Source organism: Bubalus kerabau, chromosome 5, assembly GCF_029407905.1.
Source record: "Bubalus kerabau isolate K-KA32 ecotype Philippines breed swamp buffalo chromosome 5, PCC_UOA_SB_1v2, whole genome shotgun sequence".
In the NCBI taxonomy this organism is placed as follows: Eukaryota; Metazoa; Chordata; class Mammalia; order Artiodactyla; family Bovidae; genus Bubalus; species Bubalus kerabau.
In genome coordinates this window covers 76,442,899-76,457,290 of record NC_073628.1, presented here as the reverse complement: position 1 = coordinate 76,457,290, position 14,392 = coordinate 76,442,899, and positions in this window count along the sequence as shown.

Sequence of the window (14,392 nt, the reverse complement as noted above, 5' to 3'; positions counted from 1 at the left end):
TTTTAAAAAAAGAGCCATGGATGAGCAAAGACCCAGCTGCACTTGGGCTCATCCAATGTCCCGAACTATTTTTCAAAGTTTGAGCATATTCCCAAACTTGTTTCCATGAACATTCTCCCTTTATTTATAATCCCTGGTGTGTTTAAGGGAAATGTAAGCCTTATGTTTCTTTTTCATTTATACTTAACTCATCAAGATGTTTTGCAAAACAATTTAAATGTCCAAGAAGATTTTTATTACTGATTTTCTTAGAAACAGAAAGTTCTATTCTGCCAATAGTAGAAGAGAACAACACCTATATATAAGCCCAAGAACTAATGTTTACTTCAAAATGTGAAACCAACAAGGTTTGATTAGGTTGTGACCTTGGCAATCCTGCCCTAAATCACTTGTAGGATATCATAATCTATTAACTACAAATAAGCAGTTTCATGTGTAAACTGAAACTATAATTACATGCCTTACTGCTCATTTTGCTTGTGCTTGTATTGATATAGAGCTGTGAGTCAAATTGTAATATTTCAGAAAACAAGAGTTAGAGGTACAAATCATGTGGCCAAGTTATATTAGGTTGGTTTAAAAGTTCATTCAGGTTTTGTAAAACCAGAATGAACTTTTTGGCCAACCCAAGAAAATGAATTTGTCAGCCAACCAGGGATGAAAGAGATGTAAATTCTAGTTTGTGAAGAAACAGTAAGAAACTGATTTTTTCTGTGTCTGTATAGTTTTCCATGTGACCTAATTAAAAGCATAGAATTGGAGTTTAAAATACTTCATTTCTTTAAAAGTTCCAAATGTTTTTCAAATCTTTTAGCTGCTTTTATATGGGCAATCAGTAGAGTTCAATTAGTCTAGTTTAGCCTTTAAAGTAAGACAATTAAGACTTCAATTTGGCACTAATAGAAACAGATCAGATTCGTATATTGAAGAATGAAATAGAGGCTCACCCTGAGCTTGGGTGGGGAGGGGTGGCAGTGGGGAATTTGATACATTTTATGAAACACTATCCATTTACCCTTTAGTTTCTTCAGAATAGTGGAATTGATTTTGACTTATTAAATAAAGTACTTAAATAGGGTCTATTCTTTCTTTCATAACTTTTCAAGTTTGGTGTTCTTGGTAAGGCTAGGAATTATGACATCATAGAAAAAAGTCATATATCTGTTTTAAAATCCTGACTCGTCTGCACTGATTTTCCCAGCTGTAAATAGAAAAAAAAAAATCACTTTTGCAGGGTCACTGTGTAAAGAGTCTAGTGTAATACCTGAAAATTGGCAGGTGCTCAGTAAATGCAAGTTCTCTGACAGCAGGAGAGCTCCCAGCAATCAGTGGTGTTTAAGCCTCAGTAAGCTCATTACTTAGTGGAAGTATTATAAAGTTGGCCTCAGCATCTGGATAATGGACTTGATGATTTCAAGGCTCCTTCCAACACTAATCTCTTTCTTTCAGGTTCCTTTTCACCCAAGGATGTGTTCATAACTGCTTTTTTAAGTCCATGTGCCCTAGACTAACATGGCATCATTTTGACCTATAACCTATAATCTCACAACGCTGAAGTCAATTGAGAAACTCCATGTGCCAGTTTGACAGAGGTTAACACTTTAAGAGTCCCTATTTTTAATAAGACCTGAAAATAATGCAGAAGGATGCTTTAGGGAAGTGTACTCCTTTCTAAAAAGCACATTTCGAGTACTCCAGGGCTGGTAGGAGAGAACTGTACTTCAATGAGAAACTTTTGTTTGTTTTTTGGCTAGGATTTATTAAAGCATGTGTTCATTAGAAAACAAAATAGAACAAATTTCTTTATAAAGCTATAGAAATAGAATGGACCCTCAGAGGAACCAATAAAGGGGGTGTCCATTTTACACACATCTGGCTTTCTTACCTCATACCCCCAGGACAGACTTTGCAAGTCAGTCAGTCAGTCTTTTTGACCACGGAGCTCTTGCTAAGCCTCAGAGTGCTTCACAGTGGACATTCATTCCAGAAACATACTGTGATTCTGTGATATGCACAAGTGGACTTTTGTTTTTAATCTAGACCATTCTTTCACTCATGATCCAAGTCATATGTTTATCAACTTCATCCCTAGCATTATTAGAAAAACTTGTCACTAGCTTTCTTTTCTTTTTTATATTTATTTATTTGGTTGTGCTGGGTCTTAGTTGCAACACGCAGGATCTTCGATCTTCGTTGTGGCTTGCAGAATCTTAGTTGCAGCATGTGAGGGTTTCCTGACCGGGGATGGAACCCAAGCCCCCTGTAACACAGTCTTAGCCACTGGACCACCAGGGAAGTTCCTAGCTGTCTTTATTATAAAAATTCTCAAAAGAGAAATTCTACAAAGAAATCCACTTTTGGTAATTGGTCTAGTTTACTCAAATTGGCTGCCATACTGGTACGTATCATGAAGGTACTAACCTGATCAGATAAATTTGGGGTTAGTCTTGGCAAGTATCCACGATTAACCAAAAAAGTACATTTCCTTTCTTGTGTGTATTAAAAAGAATTTCTTTGTTGTCATACTTGTTACATGAGATACAAATCAGCATGGTACTGATTTATTGTATTGATGATTTTTAACCAGCAGTTTAAAAAGTTTGATGAAAAAGACCATCTAAATGTTAAACATGAAAAATATGAATAAAACTAGGGGCTTCCCAGATGGCGTAGTGGTAAAGGAAAAAAAAAATATGAAGAAACTAGGGGATTCCCAGGTTGGCACACCTGCCAATACAGGAGCCCAAGAGAGAGGTAGTTTCCATCTCTGGGTCAAGACAATCCCCTGGAGGAGGAAATGGCAGCCCGCTTCAGTATTTTTGCTGGAAAATCCCATGGACAGAGGAACCTGGCAGGCTATAGTCGATGGGGTTGCAAAGAGTTGGATACAACTGAACAACTAAGCACACACATACAAACATGAGGGAAAAATAGAAAAATTTTAACTCCTTGAAAATGTAAAACTCAGTACCTCAGAAAGACCAAAATCAAAGTTTAAAGACCAAAAAGCACTGAAATAGATATTCATAATGTTCAATAAAAACTGGAAACATGCTTGATAAACAAATTTCATTTATCAATCAATAAAGGTAAAACTTAATACCCCCCAAAAAAATGGACCAAAAAAAATGAGTGGAAGAGTCATTAAATAAGTGACAAAATGGACTGTAACATGATTTAAAATGTTCAGCTTCTTTAATAAAAGTATTTTCAGTTGAATTAATGTTAGATTCATTTTTTTCCACAATAAAAAAAAAATATGAAAGTACCCAGTGTTGGCAAGTGTGTGGGTAACCAGAGATTACTGCACCACTGGGAGGAGGGCACCCTATAGCTGTTAAGAGCCACGTGGGGTCTATGCGTCAAGAAGCTTTATAGACGTTCAGTCCTTTTGCCTCAGTATTTCAAAATCTAAACATCTCCTTAGAAATAATGAGATAAAAAAATAGAGTTCACAATAGTACTATTTATAATGAAAAACTAGAAACTATCTATGCCCAATAATAATAATAAAAAAAATTTTCAATATAGTACACCCATATAAGAAATGAAGCTAGATTTAGAAAAGGCAGAGGAACCAGAGATCAAATTGCCAATATGTTTTGGATCATAGAAAAAGCAAGAGAATTCCAGAAAAATATCTACTTCTGCTTCATTGACTATGCTAAAGCCTTTGACTGTGTGATCACAACAAACTGGGGAAAATTCTTAAAGAGATGGGAATACCAGACCACCTTACCTGCCTCCTGTGAAACCTGTATGCGGATCAAGAAGCAACAGTTAAAACCAGACATAGAACAATGGATTGGTTAAAAATTGAGAAAGGAGTACACCAAGGCTGTATATTGTCACCCTGTTTATTTAACTTATATGCAGAGTACATCATGCAAAATGCCAGGCTGGATGAAGCACAAGCTGGAAACAAGATTGCTGGGAGATATATCAATAATCTCAGCTATGGAGATGACACCACTCTTACGGCAGAAAGCAAAGAACTAAAGAGCCTCTTGATGAAAGTGAAGGGAGAGAGTGAAAAAGTTGGCTTAAAACTCAACATTCAGAAAACTAAGATCATGGGATCCATTCCCATCACTTCATGGCAAATAGATAGGGAAACAATAGAAACAGTGAGAGATTTTATTTTGGGGGGCTCCAAAATCACTGCAGATGCTGACTGTAGCCATGACATTAAAAGATGCTTAATCCTTGGCAGAAAAGCTAGGACAAACCTAGACAGCGTATTAAAAAGTAGAGACATTATTTTGCTGACCAAGGTCCATCTAGTCAAAGCCGTCATTTTTCCAGTGTCATGTTTAATGTGAGAGTTGGACCATAAAGAAGCGTGAGCGCCAAAGAACTGATGCTTTTGAACTGTGGTGTTGGAGAAGACTCTCGAGAGTCCCTTGGACTGCAAGGAGATCAAGCTAGTCAATCCTAAAGGAAATCAATCCTGAATATTCATTGGAAGAACTGATGCTAAAGCTGAAGTTCTAATACTTTGGCCACCTGATGTGAAGAACTGACTCCTTAGAAAAGACCCTGATGCTGGGAAAGACTGAAGGCAGGAGGAGAAGGGGATGACAGAGGATGAGATGGTTGGATGGCATCACTGACTTCATGAACATGAGTTTGAACAAACTCTGGGAGATGGTGAAGGACAGGGAAGCTTGGCCTGCTGCAGTCCATGCAGTCACAACTAGCTGGACACGACTGAGTGGCTGAACTGAAGGGAACTGAGCCACTGAACAGCAATAGTAACACATAAGAAGATATCATAGAGGTATTTAAAGTGAGATTTTTTGATACTTGCCCTACAGTGTCCATTACAGCACTATTTGCCAGGACATGGAAGCAACCTGAATTTTCATCAACAGAGGAATGGATAAAGGAGTGGTACATATATACATATAAGGTAATATTACTCAGTCACAAAAAAGAACAAAGTAATGCCATTTGCAGAAACATGGATGGACTGAAAGATTGTCATACTAAGTCAAGTAAGTCAGACAGAGAAAGAAAAATTTCGTATGATATTGCTTATGTGTGGAATCTAAAAAAAAAATGGTACAAATGAATTTATTTACAAAACAGAAATAGAATCACAGATGTAGAAAACAAACTTTTAGTTGCCAGAGAGTAAGGCAAAGTGAAAGTCGCTCAGTTGTGTCCTACTCTTTGCAGACCCATGGACTGTAGCCTGCCAGCGTCCTCTGTCCATGGAATTCTCCAAGCTAGAATACTGGAGAGGGTAGCTGTTCCCTTCTTCAGGGCATCTTCCCATCCTAGGGATCAAACCGGGGTCTCCTGCATTGCAGGCGGATTCTTTACCAGCTGAGCTACCAGGGAAGCCCAGAGAGTAAGGGAGGGGAAGGATAAACTGGGAGATTGAGATTGATACATAAACACTACTATATCACACAAGGAACTCTACTCAAAACACTGTAATGGCCTATGTGGGAAAAGAATCTAAAAAGAGTGAACATATATATATATACCAATTGGATAAGAGGGGAACTGGGCAGCCATTTCCCTCTCCAGAGGATCTTCCCTATCCAGGGATCGAACCCAGGTCTCTTGCATTTCAGGCAGATTCTACTGTGTGAGCCACCAGGGAAGCCCATTACTTTTATATTTAAGAGAAAAAAGCACATTAAATATAAAAAGTATAATTCCAGTACAACATATTTGGCTATCCATGTCATTCTGAATGCCACAAGCTCATTCTTAGACTTTAATTTTACAGTGGAGAAGGAATTGTTTTTCCATTTCCCCTGGACAAAATTGACTCAAGTTGACAGCAGGATCGCAGAGGTGGGCAGAGGCAGGCAAGGCAGGCAGGGTTTTAAATCGCTGCTATCTGTTTGTCATTAGGAATTGTTTTTCTTTCCCCCTAAGACGTAAATGTCTTTTAATTATAGGTCAACTGATTCTGTAACTGAAAAGTTGAGCTGCAGATTAAATACAGCCTGCTGTTCCTATAATGAGGAGTGATTAGGATCTGAAACAGTTTTCTCCCTTGCCTGGAAAAAAGCACCAATTAGTATTAATGAATCACTACTTGTAGGAGGCAGCCAGGCTTCCAGTTTTCCCAAAATATGAGAATGACTTAATTTTGGCCAAGGTAGTCTGTTCCCTTCTTCTCACTATTATTTTATTTGTATTATTTTTTAATGAAGTCTGTTTTGAAGGAGTATCTGAAATTTTTAGGGATAATCTTTACAAATAATGATTGAGATTGTTTCTAATGATGAGTAGGTTTAAATTTCTCACATTGAAATCAAATGTACCTAGGCTGAAAACTAAGAGATTTTTGTTTGCTTGTTTGTGGTTTGGTTACATATCTGAAATAACTTGTGTACTTTTATTTTCCTGTCTTTGTTTAAGGTGAATTTTGTCTTTATTTAAAGAGATCCTCTTTGTCAGGGAATATTGAAGTAGTCGTGATTGTACATTTGTGGTGTATAATATAAATTTTACAAGCCTTTTGGGAGGTATTTTGGCATTATTGTAAAAAAGTTGAAATATGTTTATACCGTTTATATAATAAAAGCATTTCTAGGAATATATCCTAAGAAAATAATGATAAACACCCAAAGATTCATGGTTACAGTGTGGAAAGTTGGAAAAAAATGTAAAATGTGCAATTATAGATTTCTGTTAGAGACAGGAATTTTTTCTGTCTTGTTCAGTACCATATCACAAAAGCAAAAAAGTGCCTGTTCATAATAGATAATAAATATTTATTGGGTGAATAAATATATAATATACTATGAATAAAAGTAATCTAAAAAGCCATTTTTTCTGAAAATATTTAAGAGCTAAGTGAAAAGGCAGGAAAATTTTGCATGTATAGTATAACAGATATTAAGCTTATTTGAAAGTGAATATGTTTTGGAAGGGTAAAGAACAAACTACAAAAGTGATTGCCTCTGGGAAACAGGACTGGGGATTTGGGACAGAAGAAAAAGTTTTGCTTTCAATGTATAACTTTTCATGTAGTTGGTGCTTGATCCATGCATATTTTTTTTTTTTTGATCCATGCATATTCTTTTAAATTTCAAAAAGCTGACTAAAAGTGGATATTGGAATTTTATTAAAACCTTTCTCAATATCGAGATGATCATATGGCTTTTATTCTTCAATTTGTTAATGTGGTCTATTATATTGACTGATTTTCAGATATTGAAAAATCTCAAAATTTTTTTGGACATTTTTGGATACATTGAAAAATATATCCAAAATTTTATATCTGACTATATAATCCAAAAATATGTCCAATTATATAATCTAAAAGTATATCAATTATATGATACAAAAATATATCCAATTTTATAATCCAAAAATATATCCAGTTTTCAGATATTGAAAAATCCCTGGGATAAATCCCACTTGATCATGATTTATGGTCCTTTTAATGTATTGTTGGATTCATTTTGCCAGTATTTTGTTGTGGATTTTCACATCTGTACTCATCAGTGATACTGGCCTGTAATTTTCTTTTTTGTGTGATATCTTTGTCTGGTGTTGGTATCAATGTGATACTGATCTCAGATAATGAGTTTGGAAGTGTTCTTTCCTCTGCAATTTTTTGGAATAGCTTAAAGATAGATGTTAACTATTCTTTAGATGTTTGGTAGAATTCATCTGTGTATATGTGTATTTTTCTCTGTGTGTAATATTTGAAGCATGTGTGCTCAGTCGCTTAGTCATGTCTGACTCTTTGTGACCCCGTGGACTGTAGCCCACCAGGCTCCTCTGTCCATGGGATTTTCCAGGCAAGAAAACTGGAGTGGGTTGCCATTTTCTCCTCCAGGGGATCTTTCAGATTCAAGGACTGAACCTGTGTCTCCTTCATCTCCTGCATTGGCAGGCAGATTCTTTACCACTGAGCTACCTGGGAAGCCCCAATAAGGCTTAAGTCAACTATTTAATAGTAAAGCTATAAGGGTGGTATGCCTAATCCAACTGTTTAAACAGAACTGGAGAATTCACTTTAAATAAATTAAATGAGGACTACTTACTTGAACCCATGTTCTCCTTTTAAAATCACACATATGGGACCAATGCATAATGACCCCAGTTAAATACCTTATTGACATGAACCCACTCAAAAATGCCAAGACAGCAACCATTATAAATATTTTAGGCCATTGTTAAAACTGGTACCACGCCATTGGCTTAGGGTGGTTAAGATGCTGTAGCTTAATGTTGACATTTGGCATGAAAAGCTTATGGTCTGAATCATGTTCCTTTTTATGTAGTTCTGGCTCAGGAATCAGATACAGAGCAGCTGAGAAATAAATTACATTGTTGAGGTTGAAGATGAGGCACAGCAGTATGGCTCCAGCTATCTGAGAGAACAACAGGGGCCCGGAATGGGCCGGGAGCCATTCCTTCCTCAGAGTCTTGTCCAGAATGATGGCTTCCATCTGCATGTGTGTGGCCAGGATCCCACACACACGAGACAACTGGTGACTGTGGCAGATGCCGTCAAAGCAGCCAGGGGCCCGGAGCTGCGGCAGATGTGCAGAGTAGAAGACAGGGGCCAGGAGGGTCAAGGCCTATTGGCAGATCAAAAGCCAAATTTGAAAGCTCTACACCATTTTATATTTTTTCTGCTTTGTAGAATTACTGTAGAATTGTTTCTTCATTATGTTTTTTTGGAATTTTCCAACTTTCTCTATGAACAATATTACATTGTAGTTAAGATTTAAAAGATATATAATAAGTAAACGGATAAGATTGGTGGGGATAAATATGTTTCATCTTTCACCAACAGAGCAGTTTACCTGAGCCATAGGTTATAATTCCTGGGGGGTGGAAGGCAGAAGCACAGGGTAAGAGGAGATCATTTTTATACTTGAGGCTGTGATGCCTTGACAACTAAAATTAATAGAGTAAGTTCTTAAAAGGGGCTTCCCAGGTGGCGCTAGTCCTAAGCAACCTGTTGGTCAATGCAGTAGATGTACGAGATGTCGCTTCGATTCCTGGGTGGGGAAGACCTCCTGGAGGAGGACATGGCAACCAACTCCAGTATTCTTGCCTGGGGAATCTTATGGACAGAGGAGCCTAGCGGGCTATGGTCCATTGGGTCGCACAGAGTTGGACATGACTGAAGCGTCTTGGCAGACATGCACATCCTTTAAAACAGCAAGCATGAAAAATTTCTATGGGCTCTACTGGACGATGGATAGCTAATGGGAAGAGGAGGTTGGGGGAAAAGTATGTAGCTTGATTCAGATTGGAACCTCTGCATCTCTGGTGAATAGGAAGCTCTTAAGGGACTCTGAGCTCCTTGTTGAGTGCTGGAACAAACATACCAGAGTTAAGTCAGAGGACTGAAGAAGGACAAACAGATGAAAGTGAAAAGTAGAATATGGAACAGAATGAGAGCAACAGAATGGTCTATGGGAGCTGAGATCCTAGGGGATTCTGAGCCTGCTACAGTATTAGTCTATTCATATACAAAGTGGTTTGTAAATAGTCTCTATTGGCATATTTCTAAAACTTTAGGCACTTCATTTGAACCACACCATTGTGCTTCTCTACTGTAATTATAATTCTATGTATAACATGGTATCCAGGCAGGAGTTTGTATGTATAGATGGATCTGGGGAAATTGGCAGCTTCATTCCCTTGTGGGAAGCACTGTGGTTCATCAGCAGAAAGTGGAAGTGTTATGCAAACACTCTGCTGCAGGAAAACTGGTAAATGTTTGGAGTGTGACATGATATAGCAGGAAGGTTGTCACAGTTGTTCCTTATTACTAGGGAAGAGCTTCATTGCCTTCTTTTCCTCATCTCCCCCTCACTGCTCTGCTTAAAGCATTCTGCCTTTTGCAGAGATCAGAATTTGTTGATGCTCTAGCTGCTCTCATCCTGGTCTCAGTTGTCTCTGATTGCAAGTTGGGAAAATGATGTTTTCCATTCTTCCTCTTGCTCAATCACTCTGAGGCACCCATGCCATTGACCACTTTCTCCTTCATGACATTCTCTTGTTACTGACTTCTGTGAATTAGAGATTTTCCTGAGTTGTACAACATTGGTTCCTTTCTGACTTTAAGTCCTTGCTGCTCTGCTCTGCTCAGTCACTCAGTCATGTCCAACTTTGTGACTTCATGGACTGTAGCCCACCAGTCTCCTCTGTTCGTGAGATTTTCCTGGCGAGAATACTAGAGCAGGTTGCCTTGCCCTCCTCCAGGGAATCTTCCCAACCCAGGGATCAAACGTGCATCTCCTGCATTGGAGGAATGTATTTACCTCCTCATTTATCACCGAGCTACCTGGGAAGACCTTAAGTACTTCCTGTGGATAATCTTAAACAGAGATATAACAACTGCATACCAGCTTTAGCTTTCCATCCCCTGCCCTTGTCTCTCTTCTCAGTTCAATGCTCATAGTTCTAGGTTCACACTGACATTTGTGACCCCCATGTCTTATGCATTCAGTATTTTTAAATTGAATCAGCTATCTTCCAGAAAACATGATCCTCTATCTTTATTTCTCTTAATTAACGTAGAAAAGATACACCCAGTCTTCTGAGCTAGAATGCTAGAGTCTTCCTTCTCCCCTTGATTGCTTTCACCCATTGCCTGTCTCCATTCTCATCACACCACGTATCACACTCTCACCTCATGCCACATTCTTGCTTCCTTCCCCACTGCCCCCTCCACAGACTGCATGCTTTCATCCCAGTGAACCTCTCCAGGGCCCCTAGAGACATTACATTATGCAATGACACATGATGCCCTTAAATATGTTCTTTCTTCTGCTTGAAATGACCTTGGCTGCTTTGTTCACCTGATGAAAATGTATTCATCCTTCCAGGTCTCTGCACGTGTGCCTCCTCTCAGAAGTCTTCCCAGACTTACATTTCCAGAAGAATGAAACACACTTGCAGTTCTGGTTCAACAAATACTATGTAGAGTTCTATCATAATTCACATCAAGTTATACTTTCAGTGTAATATCTTCATGTCTTCATTTTCCATCATTCCATGAAAATAGGGATCCAATTAACCTAAGAAGCTTTCTAAGAATACAAAGGAAAAGGAAAACTAGATGAAAGTAATGAAAAGAGAATAGCAGGCTTCTAATGTGAGGGTTATGGGCTTTCCAGGACAAGAATCAAAATAATTGGAACAGAAGAAATAACATAGTTAAAGAAAATTTTGTGGAGCTAAAAATTGTTTATTTATGAAATTCAAAGGCCTCAGTGCATTCTTGGCAAAACTAATGAAAACAAGAATTTGCATGCTATTTGGGGAAAATGTAAGATAACATGAAAAACAAACTAACTTCTCACTTTTCTGCCATACTGACAATTTTTAAGGCAGAAATTTGCGTTTCATTCATCGCCAACTAGTCCTCATATGTGAAAGCAATAGAAAATATCATGAGATATACAAAGGTTTGGAAAATAAATTGCACGTGAACATTTGGAACAATTTTCCTAGAAATAGAGTCCATCTGAACCCTGTTATGAGTGAAAAAATGTATGCACAGGCAAGAGGAGTGCTAGGTGATTCATGCTAAGTCGCTTCAGTCGTGTCTGACTCTTTGCAACCCTATGGACTGTAGCTCGCCAGGCTCCTCTGTCCATGGAATTCTTCAGGCAAGAATACTGGAGTGGGCTGTCGTTTCCTACTCCACGGGATCTTCCCAACCCAGGGATCTAACCCGCCTCTCTTATGTCTCCTGCATTGGCAGCTGGGCTCTTTACCACGAGTGCCACCTCATAGGTCAACCTGTAAGACTGTCACCAGCCATAAGGGACTGTCACTGCAGAAGTTATAATAATAATTTGTTCTCCAGCATCACAGATGGCTGAACCGATCACAAAAATGAATCAGTAAAAAAAGTGTACAGCATGGTAATGCCTTCCATTGTTAGGCCCGAGTCAAGATTAAACTGAAGCAATTTCGTTGCATGTTGTTTAGCTTATTATGGAAATAATCTGATGATTTGATACATTCATTCCTGCTATGACAGGAACCTCTCTCAGGCAAAGTGTATCTCCAGATTTAAAGCTATCAGTTAAACAATATTATTAAATAGAATGACAGCTATTATTTAATGTTGTGGTACAGATTGTACTGCTCACCAGATCTATGTTAATTCTCTTTTTAGTCACACAGCTAGACTACTCCCAGGCCTAGCCTTTACTTTGGCCACATGACTGGGTTCCAGCAATAGAATTTGAGCTGAAGTAATACATAACAGTTCTAAGCCTAGTTCATGTAAATCACGCAGTCTTTGCTTTTTATTTTTTCTCACTCATTGGCTAAATGGAGAAGAATGCAATAGTATAGAAGACAGAGCCTCAAGATGTAATGAAACTTTGTCCTTGAATGACTGTATGAAATAGAATCCCTCATTAAACTATTATTGACTTAAGTCACTGAATTGGGGCATCATTTTGTAAAGCTATCTTATTCTTACAGACTTAAGTACCTACAAAAAGTAAAACATCAAACTGTCATTATGGTTGTGTTTTGTTGTTTTATAATTTTATTCTTTCTACCTGTTATTTATATTCATTTTATTAGTATACTTTAAGTGAAAAATCCTTGGATCTTCCATATAGTGATATCAGTCTTATATGCCTATATCTCCAATGTTCCATGCTTGAGCTCCTTGACATATGTTTCATTCTTCATTCTTCAAGGCTCTTATCACAGAACTAAGCATATGAGAGGAGTTTAGTAGTTGACTTTAATTTAACTTATAATTGTATGGAAGATTGATATTTTCTGGCTCTATAGACCGAAACAGTAGTTCCCAGTTTCCTAAAAGATGCCAAGTCTTACTTCATAGGTAGTAAAAAAATGTTGAATACTCTCTTCCAGAAAACACAGTTGTGGCTGGGAATAAGGTAGAAACAAAACAAAGTTTCTATCGTCAATATATTTATATGCAACCAACAGGGAGACAGACAAATAGGCAGATACATAATATAATTTCAGGGAATAATAACTTCTATGGGAAAAAATAAAGCAAAGTTTAGATGCAAAGGACTCATTCAGTGAGAGAAGGGGACTATTTGAGGCAAGAGTGATGTCTGTGCAGAGACTGGTGAGATACTGAAGAGTACGTCCTTTGAATTCTGGTGGAAGGGAGCAGTCCTTGTAAAGTTCTTGAGACAGAAAGGAGTTTCAACTATTCAAAGAGTTGAATAAGTTCCAGCATAAATTACAAAAACAATGGGAGGAGATGGTATCAGAGAGACAGTGATTCAAAGGGCACAACAAAGAGTTTGGACTTTATACTATATGACAGTTTCTTTACACTTAAAATTCCATTTGATTCTCACTGCAAACCTGAAAGGTAATGCTAGTATTTTTGTAGTTTCAGAGAACTGGGCTAAGAGGGTTGTACTCTAGACTACAAAATCGAAAGACCCAGAATCTTCATTATATCTTCATTCTGATTGTCTCCAAACCCTGTTGTTCAGGTAAACACCTGGATACTCTGCCTCCAGAATGTAGTCAAGCCCATGAAGGAGCCTAAATGTATGTTGAAAGTGAAAGTGTTAGTTGCTCAGTTGTGTCCATCTCTTTGTGACCCCACGGATTGGGGCCCACCAGGCTCCTCTCTCCATAGACTTGTCCAAGCAAGAATACTGGAGTGAGTAGCCAGTCCCAACCCAGGGATTGAACCCATGTTGCCTGCGTTGCGTGCAGATTCTTTCCCATCAGAGCCACCAGGGAAGGCCTCATGTATGTTATGCCTCCCCCATTCAGGTTTACAGTTCAGTTCAGTCTCTGAGTCATGTCCAACTCTTTCCCTAAGCCTCCCTGGTGGTCTAGATCTGTCCCTTCTCCTTGACAAAAATCAAACGTTCCTCCACCTAAGAAGATGGAGGAAACCTGCTTTGACTCAGTGATACCCGTTTCTTCTCTTTTGTCCCTAGAGTATTCTTGGGATTTGGGGAATTTTTGCTACGAGTCAGACATGACTGAACGACTTCACTTTCACGCATTGGAGAAGGAAATGGCAACCCACTGCAGTGTTCTTGCCTGGAGAATCCCAGGGACAGGGAAGCCTGTTGGGCTGCCGTCTATGGGGTCACACAGAGTCAGAAATGACTGAAGTGACTTAGCAGAAGCAGCTATTAAAAAAATAATAATAAATGTTTTACTTTTTCATATGAGTGCCATCCTAAAAAATACTATATCCGGGATTATCTGACCTCTTTGTGAATTCAGTGTCTACATTGTCTAATCTCCTTGTGAATTTAGTGTCTGTATTTGTGTTTATGTCTAGGATTTTCATGGTCCTTAAGCTACACAGGGCTATTTTATTGTTGAGTTAGTGGAGGTGAGGGAAATGAGTGGCAACCAGCAATCAAATGATGGTCACTAGCAAACAAAGGCTAAGTGATGTTAAGATAAT